At 32.7% G+C, this 25,239-nt stretch overlaps 2 long non-coding RNA genes across 3 annotated transcripts; both read left to right on the forward strand.

Annotated features, from left to right (window-relative positions):
• Nucleotides 1-2,222: 2,222 nt before the first annotated feature.
• Nucleotides 2,223-10,315, forward strand: LOC133176628 (uncharacterized). The gene is made up of 3 exons (XR_009719504.1): nt 2,223-2,392; nt 7,180-7,399; nt 10,262-10,315. It is a non-coding gene; the product is annotated as an uncharacterized LOC133176628 (long non-coding RNA).
• Nucleotides 10,316-10,318: 3 nt separating this feature from the next.
• On the forward strand, nt 10,319-24,983 carry LOC133176626 (uncharacterized). Of its 2 annotated transcripts, XR_009719502.1 has the most exons (4): nt 10,319-10,361; nt 19,593-19,630; nt 19,810-19,894; nt 24,794-24,983. It is a non-coding gene; the product is annotated as an uncharacterized LOC133176626 (long non-coding RNA). The 2 variants fall into 2 exon arrangements; XR_009719503.1 differs by lacking the exon at nt 19,593-19,630.
• The last annotated feature ends 256 nt before the right edge of the window (nt 24,984-25,239 follow it).

Here is a 25,239-nt window from a genome sequence, read left to right on the forward strand (position 1 = left end):
CCTGAACAATTTCAATAGTAAAAGATTAATTGGGGGAGGGGAGGAGCCCCCCCCCCCTCCAACCACGATACCACATCTCTGATGTCTTTGGCAGCGGATACATACATGCATATATGTACATACAAATTTATGTATCTGACAGCATCCCCCTTAGATTTCTTGTACATAAAACATAAAGTTGATTTGGACAAGCCCAATATAGCAACAATTTTGAAATATCTTCAAAAATAAAGAGGAATTAAGGGCTACAAACTGCTAAAAAATTCAAAGGGACCAGATTAATATTTTTGATCGGGTTAGAAGTGGGGTTTGGGTGCAGGATGTGAGGAAATATTTTGTGTATATTCCATATAGGCAAAAAGGCTGTAGGCTACACATCATTTTTTTTTAAGGATAGAAATTTGGTTGAAAAGGGGGGAGAAAAGTTGATGATAAATGTTATCTATTAATTTCATTTTGTTGCAAATGCCAAAAAAAGAAGCATTTTTGAGAATGCGCATTTTTGTACCCATACTTACAGTCTAACTTTCTGTTTAATGACAAAAATATTCCTATAACTGGAAATAAAAATTAAGCCAAAATTCAAGTATTATATTAGGTCTGCATCAGCCTCCTTGCTTACCCATTATTTGCGCCTCAAGTTAAATCTGTGACATCACACTAGCCGACACATTACATGTAGTAGAAAGTAATAATATTTTTATATGCCAATGATATTCTAAACAATCTATTACACTGTACCTTTTGGCATGAATGGAGGATTAATTAACAGGTTATATCAGAGATGAGCATATCAATTAATAGTTATATGTATTACACTTTCCATGATTGAGTAACAAAAGATATACTGTATAATTCTTGCAATATTTTTTCTATAATAGTAGACTCAGTTAACATCACCACCGTTAAAGAGTTTCGATCTACAGCACTGCTGATTTAATTTCTCAGATTTTATTAGAGATCTACAAGTACCTTTACAGGTCACTTAATTAGTACATGTATCTCAAATTTAATTGGGCAAATGAGAATTTTGTCTTTAACAACTTAAATGACTCAAAAATGTATTGCATGTTCAACATGTTCAGGGTAAATTATTTCCTTTATCATGAATTTATTCTAATTTTATGGGAGAATATATTTATAATTATGAAAGTACTAGTAAATCAGTCTACACATAAGTAAAAATTACCTCAACTATTTGAATTACTTTGCAGAATTTATTGCATTGTCCTTATTACTTAACAATCATGTAAAACGTTATTTCATGGCCGTAGGAACGGGGGGGGGGGGGCAATAATTTTGCCGAAATATAGAATACTAAAGAAAACATAGCTACTATATGCTTGTGCCCCCTCAATAAAAACGCCTGATGACCTTTTTTTTTTAAGCTTGTCAAGGAATTTTTGGTTGTTAGTGCCCCCCCAAAGAAAATGCATGGCTGTCCCCCCTCCCCCAAACTGAAATTGCTTCTTACGGGCCTGTATTTATTGATTTTTTTTTAATGTTTCATTTATTTATAAACCTATTAAGTGTTTCATTTTGAAAAAGAAATATTAGAAGATAATCATAGTTTCAGAAAGAAGTTGAAATTAAATAATAAAAGAGACCCTAAGAAAAATTGCTTGTTGTCATTGTCAAGCTTGAACAAGTCCTGATTCATATGAAACAGATCCTGATCAATTTAAGCATTTTTTTTTTTTTTTTTTTTAACATATAATGAAAAAAAATACTGTTTATCTTATGCAGTTGCCATGGAGAAATTAACTTGCTTATACTCTCAATTTAGTTATAAAACCATATAACAAGCAATAATGTTTTTTATTTTAATAAAATTGTTATGCAGAGTCTACATATATTACTTGTATATCTACATATGTAGATTAGAAACTTTCGGTCGGGTTCAGTTTAATTTTGATCGGGTTAGTTAATACATTGTTGAGTCTTTTGATCAGCATGGACATCTGGTTTGATGGTATGATATAATGATAATATTTTTACAGTTTCAATTTCTCAACTTTCCAGGAAAGTTTAATTCCTGCATTTTGTACAATGGCTATATATATGCCGTATATTTTCCCATGAATTTTTTTTTGAAATTATATTTTTAAAATTCTGACAAGATTTCTGGGGAAATTTTTAACTGCCTAGGGTGAGATTTATGACAATCTGAGACATTTTAAACCAAGTCTCTGAATAAATTAGATTTTGTTGACTTGTTTGCATTTATGCATTTATTTTTATTATAGTGTGTTCGGTACCACATAACATGCGAGAATACCTTCTCCGGTATGTTGGAGAGAAGATTAGCAAGAAAAAATCGCGTGAGAAAATGAGAAGTTGACAGAAAAAGATTTTTTTATTATCGAAAGGGACATGTACAACATCCATAATGGTAAGAAAAGATAACTATTTATAGTCATATTTATTTGTTTCTATAATGTTTCTTTCGATAACTTTTCACTCATATTGAAAAGCCAGCCCTTGAGAACCTCTGTACTCAGGACCCTTGAGCAATGAGTAATTTTGTTCATGCCAGCACCTACTACAACATGGGACCTCAGTTTCATTTGAACACCGGTCTCCACATCCTGCAGTGGGATTCGAACCTGTGATGTTAGGATCAACTCCTTTATCTGTGACTCTAAAGCAAACACTTAAACCACTGCGCCATGCAAGCAGCTAGTCATACATGTATTCCTTATGATGTGAGCTAGCTAGCATTATGAAAATTACATGTGCTGTAGATCATAGGTTGCTACATAGTTCTTTGTATGTTGCGCTAAAAAAATATGGTGTTCATCAATGATTCATTTTGGTGTGCATCCTGTGTAAATTATGCACAAATTTTGCTCAGGATGCATTATTTTAATAAATGTGCATCCCAATGAACGCAATAAATTTATAGAAGAACGTGTATTATTTGGTATAATCCGATTTTAAACTTGACCGATTGCATCATATCCATGTGCTAAGAGATATGCATGAACAATTTTAACAGGTATATATAAGGTTGCCAACAACAGGTCAGATTTCACAATTGCAGCCAATTAACCAGCAATTATCAGAAAATATTTGAAAGTTAGATAACATAGTTCGATTATCACTGATTATGTCTGTACTGTGGAACATTTCTGAAGCGAATACTATACCTTTGTAAAAGCTATACATGTAACCTGTATCATTTTTTTTTTTTCCTTACAAGCTAAGAAGTTTAAAATTTAATCATTTTTATTTCTGACTGTTTTTTCATTTCTTCTTAAAAATTCTTTATTTCATTCTACTTCTGTGCATTTTATGACTGATACATTACAATGTGTGAGATCGTATGTACGATCTAAAAATAGAACCAAAGTGCACAGTTGACAATATATTATATTTATGACACAAAATCATGTACTCTTACTTGGACAATTGATAGTAAAATTATAAAACTACTCACAGCAACAATAAAGCATTTGCTCTTTCGTGAAATAACTTTTTATATTTCACCAGAATTTCCTCTGTAATATCTAATATATGACCATTGGATTTGGATGCTCCGATTTTGTCATGGGACTCATTGTTGTCATTAAGGGGGGTCCTTTGGACCCATGATAACCATTTTCAAAATGAATCACTGGTTCATAGGTCTGGGACTAAAAGTTTATGAGGACATACTATCTTAATATCACCCACCCATTATCATCTGATCAGCATGATCAGTACTATTAAGCAGGAAAACAAATATTTGAGAGACATACTGTAAAAATAATTTTGTAAGATCTTGGAAAACATGTAATTTTGGAAGTAGATTGACATATAAGTATATAATTTTTTTTTGTGGATAACAGTTGATTAGGGTAGGTGGTCACTGGTGTGATTTTGACCCATTATCTGATTATTTTTCATACTTAAAGGGTTTTTATCACGCATCTAAATTTCTTAAAAATGAAACACTATTATGTTCTTGAAACATATCATTATCGTTTAATTATGAAAAAATGTTGAAAACGGCCGTAATTAGACGATAAAATGCCCGTAATATAGGGTCCTCGAAGTAAAAATCTCCACTAATTAGATAGGGGTCACGTGGTACTGAAACGTCATAGGTGTCAATGGTCAATAGAACTCATAAAGCTTATCGTAAGAAAAAAATATATTGAATAGATTTTCACTCTAAATAAATAGAATACACAGTATGGCCGGTTGAAATTTTGACATAGACTATATTTCTTTGGTTATGGACGGTCAATATTTTAGGTATGAACGTCTAGCAGAGAGAAATAACCCGAAAATATGCCGACAATTGGAGAGAGGTCACCGAAGACGAAGCCGTTGACAACTCGGGACTTCAACTAAATAGAGCGAATTACTAAAGTTTAACTTCGTAAACATTTATAAATATGGGAATTTGAATTCTTCTTCGTTATTATTTTAATTAATTATAAATAAATAAATCCTGTATATCTTCTATCTGTTCTAGCAGTGAATATAATATACTAGAAACGACACTTCTTCAATAGCGCCGTAAGCCATTACGAAGTTCACAACATTCCTACTAGATTCTGTGCAACTTTTAAAAAATGCATGTTTTTCATTTATTATTTTTTTAAAAAGTATCTTTCCTTAAAATATTTTATAGGACAGAAAAAAAATCGTGATCGATCGGGCATAAACGATTGTTCTGAATGGAGATAAACGCAATCGCATTTGCAGAGAAAGGCCCCCCTTTTATCTCTCGACCAAGTCCAGGAAATGTGGGGAAAAAATTCTTCCTAAAACCTTTCTTGTGTACATTTGTGCACCATAAAGCCATAAATTATACCTTACAAGTTGTCAATTATTCAATTATCACTTAATTATTTTCTAACAGGTTTAAAAGACACAACAAATGAGCCCTTTTGTATGCACAATAAGTACTTCGCTTGACCAGGATTGACACCTATGACGTCAGAGCAATGGCGCGTAACATCGGCGATCAAAATATGCATATAGAGAAATTCAAACTTTGAATCGCTGAAACATCAAAAATATTAATTTTCTAGCAAAGATTTTTAAATATATGATTTTAATAGCATGTAAACTTTGTCATATCAAAAAATTTTGAAACGTGATAAAAACCCTTTAACTTAAGTTTTGTTCGAGTATATGTCAGTGTTTGTTATGCTACAACGTTTTCTGGGTAATTTTCTCTATGGAATACCTTTTTACAAGATTTCTTCTTTTTTTTTGGAATTATTTATTGAATTTGAGAAATACATGTGTTCGACTTACAAGATATATGTGTTGGCTTATTTCTAGTTAGAACAATCTAACTTTGTCTCGGAACAAGCCCTCAATCACCACAGTTAGAATATGTCCCATATACTAGCAATGTAGCATATTGGAAAGGATCCGCTCAGAAATGATTTTGAAGAATACAAAAAAAATTGCACTGAAAATAACTATCAAATTAATCATAACAAACCTTTTTGAGATTTTATATGCCTTTTAACCTAAAAATAATCCATAGAAATAAGAAAATTCAACTCATTTTCTCAACCTTTTTTCCTCGCTTCAAAGGACAAGGTATGGTAACGGCTGAATCTGGCCCCTTATTTGATGTAAAAATCAGAACATAGTTAAAATAGTGATAGTTTGTAGTTAAGAACTAAAAATGATGCTTGCTTTAAAACCAGCACTAATTTTGATTCAAAGCTTACACGGGACCAGAAGAGGGTGCAGAAGTAGGACAATTTCCTGAATTTTCTCAATTCTATTGGAATATCCTCAAATTTGAGATACTTTTCACTTCGGGAAACATAGAGCACAAGCTTGCCTATCTGAGATTTTTATACATAAGATGCATCTGATACTAGTATATGAAATATATAAATTTGGTAGATAGACAAGCTTGTGCTCTATGTTTTCTGAAACAAAATGTGCTGTAAAATCGATGAAAATTTGCATAAAATGAGAAAATTCGGAAATTGACATATTTTGTGCTCTATGTTTTCTGAAACAAAATGTGCTGTAAAATCGATGAAAATTTGCATAAAATGAGAAAATTCTGAAATTGACATATTTTCTGATCTTCCTGTGACCTGTATGTATCACATAACTTAGAACCAATACTCATTTTCTGGCAGGGGTGACAACAGGTTTCTATTGATAAACTGTTGTACCATTCTAAACAACACCCCAAACCAGGGGCCAAAAAGGGGTCTTAGCCTATCTTGTCCTTTACACGCCATGTTGAATTCGGAACTCTCTGGATTGTTCATAGAAAATGCAGTCAGTTCGAGTTATCGAACTTGCTTATTTTGATAAATTGCCAATACACGGAACGAATTCTATCTTTAAACCAGGTCCGTAGGACAATATCATTTTAATGATTAGAACATTCTAATCTAGGTTATTGAGATCACAGCAACAATATATAAACAAAATTTAAATTGAAATTATAATTCGCATCATCTCTTTTAAAAAAGAAAATATAAATTCATATTATTTTGTAAAACCAAAAAAAGAGACAATAATTCTCAAATTATGAATAACTTTAAAACATTGAGTGCACCTACAAGCGCAGATCCCATGATTTGTAATATACATGTAATGCACACACAGGCATGTAAATCAAACGTACAGATTTTCACTGATTAGCTAATATACATGTAGAACTAGTTTCAACTAAACACTCGTACAAATACAAAAGAAAAAAATAATTATTTTCCAAGCAAATAAAATGAAGAAATTAAAAGTTTTTGATTTTATTTTGATTTAAAAATTATCAAAGAATATTTAAGTCGAACTTCATGAAAAAGAAAAGCTGATATCAAAATATTTGTATCAATTTAAATGTCATGCTTGATAAATTTTGGAAATACTGACAGATACACCCTTGCATAACACATATACATGACTAAAATTGTAAATTTTTAGAGACTTTGGATATGCATGGTGTCAAACTTTGTCTCATTTTAATATAAAATGAAAAAATTATAACCGATTAAAGATATTGTGATCTGTATTGTAGCATAAATATTGTGATACCTAATATAGTATATTAGATATAGAATAGTAGACGAAAGTGTATTATCCCAGCCCTTTATATTTGCAGTGCAGTATAAAACAGTTCAATTATACATGTATAATAATGAAGTCAAGAGAATATGGACATGATTATATGTAAATTAATAGATTTTGTTTTCATTTTTGCAGGTGTGTCTGATGGAATTTGTCATTTCATTAATAAATAATGCTGATAAAGATGCAAACTTAGCAATTGTGCCTAAAAAGTGACAGCTTTGACAAGGAAATATATCCATATATAACAGTTACTGGTACTGTATGAATGCAGTGAAAGGATCCAGATGAACAGATGAAGAGATTAAGTACAATGTACATCAATTACTTGGATGAAGAGAATCTGCAACATGGGGTAAGGTATATTTGCTGCTTTATTAGTTATAAACTGTAAATAAATTGTTAGCAGAAAATAGCTAGACACAAAAGCTTTAATTAAAGCAAATCAGGGGTAAATACTAACTTTTAAAGCATGCAGATACTCAGTGATAGACTGATAGTTTGATAGTATCATAAAAACCAAAAGAACTTCAGTGACTTTGAATTCCTGATAGCCCTAGCTGTTAATGAACTAGTTGCCCATTACAGCCTTTGGCTGCTTATGGAGTCATGACGTGATTGTTGGGGGAGGAGGAAATGAATTCCCAGTGGAGATGGGTATGAAGGTTAAAAATAGGGCCACAAAGAACCAGGTTATGGTGAGGCAGACTTGCCTCCTTACATTTTATTGTAATTATTTAACCCTTCACTCTTTATGAGTGAAATAATTCTCGAATGGGACATAAAACAACACTCAATCAATCGGTCACACTTCACTCACTGTTCACAGCACTTGTTGCTCTGTACTGGGCACTACTGGCTCACTTAAGCAGGTTAAGTTCAGTTTGGTGTTTACTAGTCATTCCAATGATAAATAAGTCTGAAAAACATTTTTTGTGAGTCGACTGCACAGCAGTGCAACACCTAGGGATCAATTTACCTGGCATCTGTCTGTCTGTCCATCTGTCACACCTTATATCTCAAGAATTGTAAGAGGTTTAATTGTTTTTGATATTTGGTTAATATTTTGCTTGGCACTCTGACTTTTTAGCTCACCTGAGCCGAAGGCTCAAGTGAGCTTTTCTGATCAAAATTTGTCCGTTGTCTGTCGTCGGTGGCGGCGGCGGCGGCGGCATTGTTGTCGTAAACTTTTCACATTTTCATCTTCTTCTCCAGAACTACTGGGCCAATTTCAATCAAACTTGGCACAAAGTATCCTTGGGTGAAGGGGTTTCAAGTTTGTTCAAATGAAGGGCCACGCCCTCCTCCAAGGGGAGATAATTACGAAATAGCAAAAAATTAATGGCATTATTGAAAAATCTTCTTCTCAAGAACCAGTGGGCCAGGAAAGATGAAACTCATGTGGAATTATTGTCAGGTAGTGTAGATTCAAGTTTGTTCAAATCATGACCCCCGGGGATAAGGTGGGGCCACAATGGACGATCAAAGTTTTACATAGGAATATATAGGAAAAATCTTCAAAAATCTTCTTCTCAAGAACAGCAAAGCTATGATTGGTCATATTTATGTGGAAGCATCCTCAGGTGGTGTAGATTCAAGTTTGTACAAATCATGACCCCCGGGGGTAGGGTGGGGCCAAAATGGACGATCAATGTTTAACATAGGTGTACATAGGAAAAATCTTCAAAAATCTTCTTCTCAAGAACAGCAAAGCTATGATTGGTCATATTTATTTGGAAGCATCCTCAGGTGGTGTAGATTCAAGTTTGTACAAATCATGACCCCCGGGGGTAGGGTGGGGCCACATTGGACGATCAAAGTTTTACATTGGAATATATAGGAAAAATCTTTAAAAATCTTCTTCTCAAGAACAGCAAAGCTATGATTGGTCATATGTATTTATGTGGAAGCATCCTCAGGTGGTGTAGATTCAAGTTTGTTCAAATCATGACCCCCAGGGGAAGGGTGGGACCAAAATGGACGATCAATGTTTAACATAGGTGTACATAGGAAAAATCTTCAAAAGCCTTTTTCTCAAGAACAGCAAAGCTATGATTGGTCATATTTATGTGGAAGCATCCTCAGGTGGTGTAGATTCAAGTTTGTTCAAATTATGATCCCCGGGGTAGGGTGGGGCCACAATGGACGATCAAAGTTTTACATTGGAATATATAGGAAAAATCTTCAAAAATCTTCTTCTCAAGAACAGCAAAGCTATGATTGGTCATATTTATGTGGAAGCATCCTCAGGTGGTGTAGATTCAAGTTTGTTCAAATCATGACCCCCGGGGGTAGGGTTGGGCAACAATGTATGATCAAAGTTTTACATAGGAATATATAGGAAAAATCTTTAAAAATCTCAAGAACAGCAAAGCCACGGTTTGTCATATTTATACGGAAGCATCCTCAGATAGTGTAGATTCAAGTTTGTTCAAATCATGACCCCCCCCCCCCCCACTCCCTTTTTAGGGGTAGGTTGGGACCACTTATTCATTTATGCTTTTCAATACTAAACTGATTTTTCCTTTTTTCCTAGCCACAGTGCTCAGGTGAGCGATCTGGCCCTTGGGCCTCTTGTTTTAAATACCATGGTTGCCAATCTTGTGACCCTTGAACTTACCTTTGACCTACTTATAAAAAAGTTTAAAGTGCCAATATTCAGCATATTTTTGATAATTTAAAAGAGGTAAGTCTATGCTATTAATAGCATGTGCACAATTTATCATAAATTATAATGAAAAATACCAGCATTATAGTTCACTTGACTTTGACCTTTGTTTTGCTTTTCAAAAAATATTTTGAATGGTTAATTTAACTTTAATGTTTTGATTTTCTAGAAGTAGTGTTTTGATAATTAGCATTGATGAGCTCATGACACTCTACTTTGAAACTTTTTTATATCCAGTTATCACACAAACTAAAACTTAAATCCTATGAAAACAAATCAGGATCAGTATACCACAATGGGTGGTAATGTAGACTGACAAATGCAGTAAAGACAGCCTGAAATCTCTTTAGAAAAAAACTGTTGAAAAGATTATTGACCATTATATGGTGACGTCTCTATTTTAGTGAAAAATTCTTAAACAGGATGTAAAACGACATACAATTAAACAATCAATCCAACTACTGAGTGAGCTTTCTAGCTTGTGAACTACCAATTATGTCCAATTGGAAGTAATATTTGAATGTTTTAAAATGTGATTGTACATTGTAGGAAATAATGTTCCTATAGAAAAGTCAAAGAATGTATACATGTGAGATTCTGAAGAAGCCGTACATGATGAGTAGGAATTTGAAGTGAATTATGGGAAAAGGTATGTAATCCATTAGTTTGCTTTAATGTTAGTGATTTTAAATCTGAACACACTGTGTAAAAGGAATTTTTCCGCCATATTCCTTTCTTCACGCTATATTGTAGGGTCCCTATATAAGCCACTCACTTAGTCACTGTTCAGTGTAATCTGTTGTCACCTGTCTGTATAGACAGACTGACGTATGCTACATAGCTCTGGGTAGCGACAAAAAATTACTGTGTACTTCTTTCACGGCAGGAGAGAAAGATGCCAATGAAACTTACAACAGTCGCACAGGTCAATGCAGTATACAAACATACACAAGTACACGTAACTGCAATAAAATAAATAATTAAAACAAAGGCAATGCAAGATAACCAGCATGAGCATGTGTCACCATTCCACTCCGATACCTGTGACAATAAAGCAGTCAGGTGTAACAAATGCGAAGAGTATACCCTGGTGCTGATATAGTAGATGATATATAATCGAATATGGTGTATGCCTATTTATGAGATGTGTTCAGCTTTAATTGATTGCTTTTCTCTGACTATATGTACCATAGGTCATAGTCATTTATGGTATATACAGTGGCGCCATGTTTATCCGAACACTTCACCTTCCAGATGCTATTTTTCGGGAATAGATTTTTTCCATGTCATTCTGTCTCATTAATCCAGAAATTCGTGTTCCACATCCGAACGGTCGATTTCTACTACAAAACTTAATAGTTCATTGAAAAATGACTCGTTTATCTGGATGGTAATTTTTCAAGAAATGACTTTTTCATACTTATCTTCAGGGGTTGAAATTTTCCTGGAAATCCCACTAGCCCAGGGGCTACTGATTAGGAAAAAATTACTATCCCAAATAAGAAACAGTTCAAAATTAATCAATATTATTTTTAACAAACTTAAGCCAAAGAGGCGTCCGGATAAACAAGGCACCACTGTATATATCTATAATACATGCGTATAAATGTACTTGCTATTAACAGTGAGTACAGTAAAATTTTCCCATTAAGTATATTAATTTTTTCTATGTGGTTTACTTTATGCCCAATTATCAGCAGTTTCCATAATTGCCATATTTAAGTATAAGAACTAGGTTGCTATAGCAGACAAAAGGTAAATATAAAAAATCTAAAGTGCAAGGTACTTTATCACTGATTGAATGTTAATTAGGGCCTGCATGAAATGTTAAAGCTATATAGGATTCACATTGTCCATCTTTATGTCTTTCAGCCAGCAATTAACACTTCAGTTGTGACAAAATAAACAAGTTTTAGTTAATGCAGTGTAATACTATACAGGGTATTGATGCATACAGTAAATGAGATCATTAGAATGGTGTATTTATATACTGTATATACTTGATATCAACAATTTTTCTCAGTGGTCTACTTTATGCCCAATTATAAGTGGTCCCCTCAATGGCCATATTTAAGTATAACATATGTACAGACCCTGAAACGTGCTACTACCCCAAAAAAGCGTGTGACTTTCGTGCGCTTTTCGTTTCGTGCAAACCGTGTAGCGTTTCGTGTAAACCGTGCAGCGTTTCGTGCAAACCGTGTAGCGTTTCGTGTAAACCGTGCAGCGTTTCGTGTAAGCTCCAAAGCGTTTCGTGCAAACCGTGTAGCGAGCGTGCGAGAAGCGTGTGAGAAACGTGCGACTTTCGTGTAAGAACCGTGTGAGAAACGTGCGACTTTCGTGCAAGAATCGTGTGAAAAACGTGTAGGATTCATTCGGAAGTCATTTTATTTTAAATATGGATATTGATGGATCAACATGTCATTCTGTGTTGTTTGTAAGTAATATTATTCGCATATATTAAATTTGTATACCGGTGGTATAAAATAAAAATACGGAAACAACAAATTAAATAAAATTACTCGGTAATGTATTACATATTTGTTTGTTTTTCTTCCTTTTTTAAAAAATAAAGATGTACATCAATTTAGAGGTATTTGATTCAATACATTTTTTAAAGGGGGCAATACTAAACATTTTTTTAAAAAAGAAAATTCATCAAGAATCCGGTCTTGTCCTTTTCATTCATTCATTTGAATCTCTTCACCATTTTACAATTATGGTTTATAAAGATTACAGGAACATATGGGTGATAAATACAAAATAATAGATAGATAAGGCAGGCGTGAAAAATAAAATACAAAATTTAGTGCGTTGCTATAAATGTGAAGTATGGGAATTCTAGGCCGGGGAGCACAGTTAATTCATTTTCTTTATAAACGAACATAATTTTCTTATATCACAAGATTGTGTTACAAATAATTTTGAAACGAAGAGTCATTTATAGTCTTTTTATGCATACAATTGGTTGATTAATAATTGTCACATAAATGAATTATAATTCACATGCTTCGGCAAATACAGGGTAAATTATTTCCGGGGGGGGGGGGGGGGGGGTGTTCAAATGAAAACACAAACTGAGCTTTTGTTGTTAATTGTTTTATATATAATTTTGTTTTTAATGAAATCTATTGCTTTTTTTCGGGGTGCGCCCGATGCACCCCTAAAAATATACTAGAATCTTCTTTACACTTCCAACACTCTTCTTACGACAGTGATCAAGGTCATTCACAACAGCGATCACGGGCACCTCGTGCCGGGAACTGAAAACTTGTTCTGTTATTATCTCTTGTCAATTAATTTGCCAGTGTATTCGCGAATAAAAAAAATATATAGAAATAAATCTTGAGTATAGTGTAATTATTAGTTGTTTTATTAATCACGCAATTACAGAGCATAATTTTTAGTTTATAGGACATAGGACATGTACATAAATGTATATTGAATGTATTGCTAAAAGCCGCGACTTTTGTTTAATTGTCTACGGGTTTGAAATCAAGGATTTTACAAAGTGGTGGATATATTGTTTTTATTTGATAAACACAATGCCTCAAACGAGAACTAAAGAATTACAATACCTTTCTCCCCGGCTTCTCTACTGTATAAAATTTTAATGATAAAGTTTAACTCTGTAATGAAACGATTATTTATCATTCTGAATAAAGTGCATTTAATGAATTACATGTATCTGGTCCCTCTGAATATCCTTTTATTTTCTTAGAATGGGCACCTGTTTCTATAATAATATTTCCCCCAATGTTATACTAACTGAAACAAGTGCCCGTTATATTTAGCCGTGTACAGATTTGAAGATACAACAGCAAGATCTCGGTAATCTACCTCCCCCCTCTTCCTGCACAATGTAGTGTACATGTCACTTTTTCAAATTATAAACAGAACCTAATCTAATCCAATGAATATATTTTTTTTTTATAAATCAAAAAATGAATAAATCAATCAATAATTAAAAAAGAAAGAAAAGAAAATCGATTCGCTTTCAAAAACCATACGCAATTTAATCATTTTTTTTTTTCAAATCAATAACTGAGTTTATTTGTCAGTAATGAAACGACTTTTTAATATCAAACTATAGGATAATTGTAAAAACATTGGATGCTGTAAAAGATTATGAATTACAAATATTATTTTTTTCAGTGCGTAATTTAGAGTCTATTTAAAAAGGTTTGTACATAGACGATGATAAGCATTTCACTGAGCGGGCACATACTCAATGACAACTACATCTGTATTAATTAATTACAACCGAAGATTGAGTATTTTACCTGTTAATATAGTACTGGTGTAGCGAGTTTTAATCTTAAACTGAATGATTGCAATTCTTAACTAATCTTTGATTAATCCGTAATAATTTAAATAAAGTCCGAGAGATTCCGAATAGAAAATCCAGATCGAGGCCAAAGCGTGCGAGAATCGTGTACAAAGCGTGTGAGAAACGTGTACAAAGCGTTTCGTGCAGGCTTTCGTGTAAACCGTGCAGCCTTTCGTGCAAAGCGTTTCGTGTAAACCGTGTAGCGTTTCGTGCAAACCGTGTAGCGTTTCGTGTAAACCGTGCAGCGTTTCGTGCAAACCGTGTAGCGAGCGTGTACCGTTCGTGCAGCGTGCGTGTGGGGTAGTAGCACGTTTCAGGGTCTGTATAAGTACAGGTTGCTATAGCAGACAAAGGTAAATATAAAAATCTAAGTGCAAGGTACTTTATCGCTGATTGAATGTTAATTAGGGCCTGCATGAAATGATAAAGCTCTATAGGATTCACATATTGTCCATCTTTATGTCTTTCAGTCCAGCAACACTTCAGTTGTGACACAATAAATAAGTTTTAATTTGATATGCAGTATAATATAATACAGGGTATTGATGCATATAGTGAATAAGATCATTAGAATGGTATATTTATATACTGTATATACTTGATATCAAGGGTTAATTCAATTTACTCAATTTTTCTCACTGGTCTACTTTATGCCTAATTATAAGTGGTCTCCTCAATGGCCATATTTAAGTACATGTATAAGCACAGGTTACCATTGAAGACAAAAGGCATATACAAAACTCTAAAGACCATGATACTTTGATACTGACTGAATGCTGATCTGGACCCTTGAAAAGCACTTAGTCTTATTTATATGACAATGTGTGGTTTGATATAAGTTAACTGAATTACTTAGGTAACCATGGTAACATATTTCTATCTGTTTTTGGATGTTTTTGCATAAGCAAGGGCTTGGGTCATGCATAAACTTTTCACATTTTTCAACTTCTTCTCAAGAACTATTGGACAAGTTTAAACCAAACTTGTCACAAAGTATCTTTAGAATAAGGATGGCAATGATTAACTGGTTTATTAACTATTAAGAAAGATCATAACCAGTTAAAATTTTCATAACCAGTTTTGTAACCAGTTACAATTTACATACTAACCACATAGTAGATACAGTAGCTGCAACGTTATTGTTGACAACTTACACGAACGATCACGTTAGACGAACGATTCCGCACGATTCACACACGATAAAATCTGTTACATAAACGATCCTTCACACACACGATTCTACACGTTACACGATCTTACATGATTGCTAACAGAAACGCACGATTCTTCACGCAAAATAGTTCAAATTCTTTAGGAATGGATATTTTCAAAAAGAAATAAGGCTTAATACTTATTTTAGATTTCAAATAATGATTGATTTTATTTCATCAACTTTGAAAAATGAAAAAAAAATAGAAATGGATATTTCTGGAACTAAATACATGTAAGATTTATGAATAATTTTAGATTACAAAAAATTATTTATGTAATTCTCTGACTTTAGAAAACTGATTTTTTTTTTTTCGTTCTATCAGAAGATGTACATGTAGGTGGACCGTGAGTTTTGATTGAATTGGATTTCATAATACGCAGAAAGGGACAAGTTTGAAAAATATGGCATGAAAATGAATTAAATTATAAGTTATATCCACATTTCAATTTGTGAATCTCTAAAATCAACAATTATTTTACAAATCATTTATTTGCAGAAATTAAAAAAAATAATCAAAAGTAACCTCCAGAGATAACACTGATAAACGAAACCCCGAGAATCATGTCGTGTAAATGTACATTCACCGACTAAATACTTATGTAAGCATTGAGAATTATTTATTTGTAAAAATGTTTATTTTTGATCTATTGATTTTAAAAATATCTTGACCATAATTAGCAATAAATATAATTAACATCAGAGAAAAAATCAAACATCTAAGTACGGTTTATCAGAAAAAAATCATGCTATTTGACGAGAACACAATATTGTACGACTTACTATATTGTTTATTTCCAAGCGATAATTAGTTCATTCTGTTTTCAGTTATGTAAATCGCGCTTCATTTCTTTTTAATTTGGATTGAAAAAAAAAAAAACAGACAAGTGAAATGCTTGTATAACAAAAACATTCCAATAAAAACTTACAAAACAAAATTTACACGTTTCTTAACGCACGATCACGCACGATTAAAACCGCAAACGATTGAGTCTGATACACGCACGATCTCGCACGTTACACAAACGATCACGCATATAACACGAAGGATTTTACACGATTCTTTTGTCAACAATAACGTTGCAGCCACTGTAGTAGGGATGGCAATCGAATACAGAATTGCAAATCGGTTAATGGTAAACCGCAAAATGTTCCGACCAATTAACCGGTTAATCGTATCAAACTACACAATGTCATTTTCTTGACTTTTTTCAAGTACCTCTATTCCTATGCACAAGAAGTCTTTAAAAAAGTTGTTAGAGGTCAAAATCATTCTATTTGTCTTTCTTGATCATAAAACTACGCGCATATTTTTTTTCAATAGACAAGAAAAAATTCAGAAAACCATGAACCATGCCTGAGATATCATGGATAATTTTCATGAGCGGATGTCACACAAGTTCATTCTTCATTATCACCATAATCAAAACTAAGTCTAAATTGTATCACTTAAGGGGAAGAAGGACCTTGAGCTGAAAAAATACTTGTCATTCAATTTTTTTCATATTTTGTATATTTCTAATTTAGTATGTCCCACATATCTTAAAGCAGTTATATCAGTAGGTTTCTACCTTATTTTAGAGATATTGATTGACAAATACTATGCCCTGCAGTATCTAAGTGGAGTTTTAATTCTTCATGTTTCCGGGCCCAATACTCTGTCCATAATGGGATTTTTTAAGCATATATAAAAAATATGCAAGTGGACATGTATCTCTTAAAATATTTCAGAGTATGAATAGGTTTAAAATTCGAAAAAGCAATTTTATCCTGTCACACCGCATCTGGATAGGGAAAATTACGTACTTTTTGAGACAACTTAAGCAACAAAAAAAAACGTAATTTACAAAAAATTCTATCATTCAATATTTTTAAATTTATGTTGAAATGCAAGTCCTTCAAATTATTGGTTAACTGTAAAAATTTTGAACGGTGAAGCTGACCTCAATATTGCACAGGACATCATTACAGAGGACATAAGCATGACAAAAACGTGTCATATTTACATTTCTTGAGTACGGGAAAAACCAACTATGACGTCACACGTAAGCTAAATAAGCGAAATAAGATATGCCTACATAAGATTTCTGTCATCAGCGAAGAAATCATAATTTTTATGTTCCCCATTTCTCAAAATATTTCATCACATACTGATTATGACCTGATTTTACATAATAATACCACCCCTGTATTCACCGAGTATGATCTTGCTGTACTAATAGATCGTGTATGACGTCACCGACTTGTTGGACGTGCAGTTTAGGGAAACAGAGGAGTGGATCAATCTTTTTCATAATTTGTTAATGTTTACATGAATGTTAAAACTTTTTACTTTTTTATATAAGATGGCAATTTAAGTTAAAAAAAAAATGTCAAAAAATTATACAAGAACTGATGCTTTACACGTTTTGGACTTATATAAACGGTGATTATGACGTAGATAAAAAGAGTCATGTGACCATGTGTCCTTCATCCCCTTAATTTACAATGTTTGTATTATAATCTAATGTGATAGATAACTGCAAAAGATACACACACACCAATTCATGGTACTCAACGGTGATTATTATCATTAAAGAATTAGAGGACAGTCGGGGTAACGACATGATGTTTTAACAGTATACATATCTCAGACTGACCAATTACCCCGCAATTTTAATCTGGAGAGCCATAATGACCTCCCAATCAGCCTAAATAAATAAATGAAAACGCTAAATTAAATGTTTAGGTAGGAATTTCTATTTTGAAAATGAATTTTAGTACATTGCCTTCAGTTTTACATATATTATAATTTTTTTACGACTAATCGATTGCAGATTTTCTAATCGATTGCCATCGTTCCAACCGAGTAATCAGTTAACCGGTTAGAAATTGCCATCCCTAGTAAATACTTTTTGTCAATGAGTATTTGTATTTACTTTTTCAATAATATTTTCATTTTTTGAAATAAAACTTGTAACATGTTTCAAACTGAAATGTGACAATCAAGCAGTTACCATATCTTGCCGAATATAATATGCATTGGTTTAAATATGCACCCCCTTTTTCAACCTGATAACTTGGGGAAAATTGCAGCTCGGTTGTAAAGATTATTTGCTACAAAATCTTATTTCGTACAGGGCACAAGTTATTTAAACATTAAGATTTTAACAGACTTGAAATTTCTTTGACAAAAACTTAAAGATAAGTCACTTGACATATGTGTTGTAATCAACACACACCAAAGCTTAAAAAAATGAAGAACGAAGGTTATAAATCGACCTCTCAAATATGAAACAGGGCTCTCAATTGTCTATAATTGGGGCCGTTCAAGGGCCCCACTCCCAATTCAAAAAAAGGTGCCTTTTTTCCCAATAAATGTGTTAATTTTCCCAATAGTAATTTCTCCCAAAAATTAAAGAAAATATAGCTGGATATATACCGGTAATAACTTAACTTGCTATTCATATTCCTCTGTTTTATAAAACAAATTTAGTTGATAACGAAGACCGGAAACCCAATATATATGATTTTAAAGTACGTATAATGGTTATTCCAAAATTTCCTAAAAGGTCTTTATTTTCCCAATCTTCCCAAAAAGCAGTGTGAAAATGAAAACAATTATATGTACAGCAAATAAGAAGTGCCCTATCTTGTCAAAAATGTGATTGGAATAGATAGACCATTTCTTTATCCAGGTGAATATCATTACCGCTACATTTTCAAAATGGTAATTATTTACCGCTACATACTCATTACCGCTGCAAAAAATGTACACATTACCACTACATTTAAAAGTTTACATTACGAATACATTGCCTCTTTCATTAGCCAATGGATTATGCATGTACAGATTGATACAAAGTACATGTACAACATATCCAAGCATAAGACCTTTTTCCACTGCTCACCATGGGAGACGAAAGTAGGGCTTAACAGGGTGGCTTTTTCCCACTTTTTTATTAGTCCCCTACCGGTGAAACCAGAGGGAATTATAGGTTTCCTTTGAGTCTGTCCATCTGTCTGTCTGTCCCTCTTTCAGTCTGTCCCATTTGTTTTCCGCACTTTTTTCTAAACGCTTGCAGATATTGAGCTGAGTTTTGGTATGTAAGTGTATCTTGATGAGTTACAGTTCAAGTTTGCATTTAGTTATGCTTCTTAATCAATGATTTTTAATGGAATTGTGGCAATTCAATTTTTAGTGGGAACCAGATTACACTTGCAGGTAGGGGACTAGTATTGCTAATGCAATACTCTCAAAATGCTTGTTTAATCTTAATTATAGTAGGTATTTAAGTATGCAAGTACAATACTGTACATATAAATGCTTGTTCAAAATAAAGTTTTTCTCGTAATTTCAGCCCAATGCAACAGAAACTAAAAATTCAAGAACCTATTGGTAATTAATCTGATGTTTTTTAAATAGATTGATCGAAAGTACATGCAATATAATTCATACTATATAAAGGTGCAGTGTTTAATTGATTTGTTACAAAAGAGAGCAATGACCATATCACCAATGCTAATGTAGTGGTAAATATTTTTAATATTTAATAAGTTCCACATTTTTTTTCACAGTGAAATGGTAAAAAAGAAACTGCTAGCGCTACTCTGCAGACTACCATCAATCAACATGATCAACAAAATCAAGTAATCCTTCTGAGTAAGTGACCTGTAGTATTATCTGTTTTCACCTAGGCCAATATGAGAAGGATGAAAGTTATTATACTCAATACACAAGTTTGGAGATTGTAGCTCTTCAACAAGAGAAACACAAAAAGAAGCCATATCCGCATGAAAGTGGCAGAGATTGTTGATAAAGTATACACAATCATGATTAAATAAATGTCAAAATGATGGCTTAATTAGGGCCTTTTAAAATGTAATTAATATTAAAGAAAGATTATAGATGCATATAATGTCAAGCAATGATGATTTTGGTGATCATATTGAGCCATACTTTAGTAATACAGGTTTTTGGATGCTTGAGTCTCTGATTGACAATATATATGTAGTTTTTGGAGACCAGGTCTTCCAATAATCTGTCAGAATTCCCATGGGTACCAATTGCAACCTGTTGTTAGGCTAGCAGACCTCTTTTTATATTCATATGAAGCAGAATTTATTCAATATCTTACACATGAGAAGAAGAAAACACTTGCTGTGGTCTTGAACTCGACAGTGAGATATATCGATGATATATTATCAATTAACAGTAGTTATTTCCATTCATATGTCAACTATATATATTATACCCCAGTGAGCTTGAAATAAAAGATACCACAGAGTCTGACACATCTGTTTCATGTTTGGATATTATTTATTTCCATCCCTAATTAAAATTTTATAAATTGATTATGTACATGTAATATTAAATGCATGTTTCTTGGAAAGTAATGTTTTAAGTGTTTCCTTACTACTATTAAGGATTTTCATGATATATCAGATTCTTGTTTATTATCCTTTTCTAAGTGTTACTTTTCTCTAAGCAGTAAACAGGCAGTTGTGTCACTAATGATAGGTGGAGACACATATCAAGTTACCTACAGTTACAGCCAAGGTTTTAATGAAGAATCATCTGGAGTCTGGCAGTGAGAGTGACAGTCAGCAGTGGATACTCACTCCTCTAAGGCACCTGATCCCACCTCGGATATTTTTGAGGTAGAGGTTGCACTGCTCAAATCGTAATTTGAATGGACTTTTGAGCTTAAATACTATTCGTTGTCTCCATATTTCGTTTTATAAAATCTAGTTTTAATTAGGATGATTGAAAACAAATGAATCATCAATCCCTTTGAGAAAAGACACTTCCTAGATTGTACAAATTTATTCTAAAAAAAAATAGTGGAATCTTTAAAATTATTACGAGGAGAAAGAGTCAGTGTTTCATTTAGAATCCTGACATGCAGTGATCAGATGCCTATATATTAGAGATCCATTTTTCTTTCTTCGTATTATTACAAGATTTTTCCAGTGTGTTTTTTTCCCAGATATTTTTGGTATTTATTATTTAAATTTTGAGCTGATTAGTGCATCCAAATAAACAGTATATTGAACATGTCCTACTAGCAGGTTTATGAAATATATGGAGATAACAAACAGTATTAAAGCTAAAAAGTTCGTTCAAACAATACAATTCAGGAGCAGAACAATACGGACCTCTAAAACATCAGAGGTGGGATCAGGTGCCATGGAGGAGTGACCATCCCCTGCTGACCAGTCACACGTGCGGTGTGCTTCCTGTCATGATCCGGGAAAAATTAGAAAAATGTGTATGCAATTCAGTGTGTAAATAATGGCCTGGAAATTAGATTTAAAACGTCAATCAGCACTTGACTTAATGATAGATTGTATTTTCTGACAAGCAACAAGGTCATTGTATCGACCATATAACTATTGTAATGATGACTTTAAACAAGACTGATGATATTCTTGTTTCATCAACTTGTTTGTCAATAACTTACTTTGTTTTAGAAATTGTTCATAGGTAGAGCATGCTCTTGCGTATCGAATCAACAGAGAGATATGAACCCTGTATGCAGGTGATGAGGGTATATTGCTGCATAAGTAAGGGAAGTTAATGATTGAAAAGTTAGTCATAAAGGTTTGTTGTTAGGTTACCATTAACCTCTTTTTATAGAAAATTATCAAAATATGAAACAGATGTGTCAGACTCCAGGGATAGACTTTAACTTTCATATTCACTTGTCCTTTGGGACAACAAATTTTGACTTGTCCAAATGCAAAACTTGGTTGCCCAAACCTTAGAAAGAAGAAAATACGGGTAATTTAATTTATGTGCAATAAAGTACTTTCTATTGGCAAGTTAACTGCCAAGAAAAAAATGTTGATGTGTCAGTTATCCTACAATTGTAAATTCTGTACATGTATACCACTGTCCTTTCATTTATCCTGAAAACTTGCACTGCCATGCAGCAGTATATATTTTCTTTAAAATAAAATTCATATTTTAAATATGTATATATATATATATTATTTTGATTTTTTTCTCTGGAGAACTGAGGCCACACTAAAGGAAAAAAGTTGTTATGTTTTGAAACATACATATCCTGATCAGAATACATTGTTTGCCGAGAATAACTGGTGTTCTCTGAGTGAAAAAACAAACTATTCTTGTTTAAGAAACTATTTTTGATATGTTCTTGGCAGAAAGTGTTATTGTTTTGTTTAAAACTAATGCAAGATATGAAAAAAAAAGAAGTTTTTATCTGAAATATTCACTTGCCCAATCGGACAAGTACATTGGCATTTTCACTTGCCTTAACTGGGAATTAACTTGCCCCAGGCAATCGGACACAGTTAATGTCGATCCCTGGACTCTGTGGTATCTTTAAATTATCAAGCTCATTGAGATAATTGTGTTGAAATATGAATGGAAATAATTAATATCTTAGATTCACGTGTATCGGACGCACTTTTTTTTTCAGAAAAATTGTTCAAAAGTGTGGGTGCGTGCATTACATAGGAACTAAATTCAACCCCTTTTTGGACATTTTTTCTTAACTCATGAGTGATTTTCACTGTTACCACATTGTAAGTTTATTACATATTATTCCCCAATTCTTGAATGATAGTCACGTATGACAGATCGCTGATAAATAAATCAACAAACAGAAATATAAAAAGATATTTCCATTAAAATATTATTCAAAATTAAATATATATATATATATGTATATTTAAAATAAATTATCTTTTTCTAACTTGGATATCATCACTGCCAAATTTAACTCCTCTCGACCCTAATGTAGGTCATATTTGTTTATATAACAATTTCCGGCCATTTGGTTTTGAAACAACTGCCATTTTAAACAATACACTTGTAATCAGTAAAGTTTATTTAATGATAAATATTTTACACACCTTTTTAGTTACCTGGTATCACTTGTATACATAAGTGTGACATTAATTACTCTTGGGATGATTTGTTTACGTAAACACAGACACCTGCTTGGAATGCATTTTCAGCACAATATTGTAAAATGCTTAGGGAAAAGGGAAAAAAATACAGGACTTAAATTTTAATTTATACCAATCAAATAACAATTAAAATACAGACTATACTTAAATACTTATAAATAAAGCTTATATGTAAACTGAATTTTCCAAGAAAATTAGAAGTTGTATCCTACTTTCGTTTTTGAAATAATATGAATATTTTTAACTTTTTCAACTTTTTCTTTGGAATAATTGTGCTGTGAAAATAAGAGATACATCCGCATTTTTGGGGTAGCGTTTTATCCATAGGAACTGCATTTTTCTCAGGATTTTCCCCCCAAATTTGGGGGTGTGGCTATTACAAGACTACGGCCTTTACACCTGACAATATGGTACTTCATCAATATATCTAAATGTTAAAGGCGACAGCATGTATTTTCTTCTTCTCATGTATAAGATTTTAAACAAATTCTGCTTTGTATGAATACAAAAATAGGTTTGATAATAACGGAGCACAATTGGTACCTATGGAAATTCCAAGAGATTTTTGGAAGACCTTGTCTCTAAAAACCACATAGATATTGTCAATCAGAAACTCAAGAATCTTTTTAATATCAACTTCAGAGTACTTGTGTGTACAATCAGTATTTTTTACAAATAATTTTGCAAATGACCAATGACAAGATAAGTTAGTTTTTGAGTTCCACTTTTAATGAAAAAGCAGCTGTCAATAAACAAATCTCTCGTCCATACAAAAAACAAAAAAGCATACCAAGGGTGATAATCTCAAAACTTAAGCATTGATCTGTTCGAAATAATTTTTTTTTATTGACATACATTTAAGGATAAACAACAATACTTGATATCGCGATTACTTAAATTAGCGGAACTCTTTCACGCAGGTAGGAAACATCTGTTGGATGGGGGCAGTGTACTATTGAATGCAATGCATGTTCGATCATTGTGGAATTTATAAGGACTGATTAGTGATAAGAAAGAAATCCTAGAGAAATATCTTGCTAAACATGCGCTGAACCAGCCTAATAAATTTTTGAGAGGAGCTAATCCTGTATGTTGCATTTTTTACGATACTTTTTACTAAGCGGACTTTTCTTATTAAATTCTAAATGAAAATCGTTACTTTTGAAAGTTGATAAAATACTCTAAACTTTCCTTACTTGACAAATCTACTATTTGGAGTTCAACTCTTGGCAATACATTGTAGTTTCGGCATAATGATTGTTCGAATCATTCCATTGTCACCACTGTAATGTTATGCCCCAGAAATCTTTTGAGATTTAGAGCTTCCTCGACTCCCATGCTAATTAAAGAGCGGTTGTAAGTTAGATAATTGCGAGATACTCGCAATACTACGTATTGCAAAATACTGGTACTTTTAATTCAATTCACATGTGCTCACCTTTAAAATGCATTCACAATTCTTTATAAAGTTGGTGACATTATGTATGAAAATATAAAGTCTAGTTACATGTTTAAAGTATGCTTGTGGTACATGTATGCATTTTTTTTTCTTGAACAGTAAAGGAAGGGATGAGAGAGTTCATTGAGTGCCATAAACTTTCATTTGTATGTTATTTTTTAGAGATGGAGTAGTACACAAGCACAATTTTTTAAAGAAAGAAAAGTCAATGGAATGAAAGCCAAAGAAAAGGTGAAGTGAATTGTCACTCATATTTTAAATTTAATGTGGACATGGTCATTATTTTAGTTATGTCATAACCTTCTTATCAATTTTAAGCAGTGCAGACAGATGCATTTCTTATTGCTTTGAATAGAATAAACTATCAAAAAAGTTTGTATATGTTTTTTGATATAGAATTTATATTAAAAAAAAAATTATCAATTACTGCAGTTTTGAATTTCGGTACACTAGAAATTTTTCTGCCCTGCCATGAATATGGCTGGGGCATATAGAGTTTGTCATGTCCGTCTTCCGTCCTTTCAACCTTCTGTCTGTCCTTCCATTCCACTTTGCTTTTAGCTCAGTTCAAAACTAAGTTTCAAAGAAACTATTCAAAATATTTTTAT

The sequence above is a fragment of the Saccostrea echinata genome, unplaced genomic scaffold (assembly GCF_033153115.1).
Source record: "Saccostrea echinata isolate AGI-Se365-2 ecotype Australia unplaced genomic scaffold, CSIRO_AGI_Sech_v1 ptg000077l, whole genome shotgun sequence".
Lineage (NCBI taxonomy): Eukaryota > Metazoa > Mollusca > Bivalvia > Ostreida > Ostreidae > Saccostrea > Saccostrea echinata.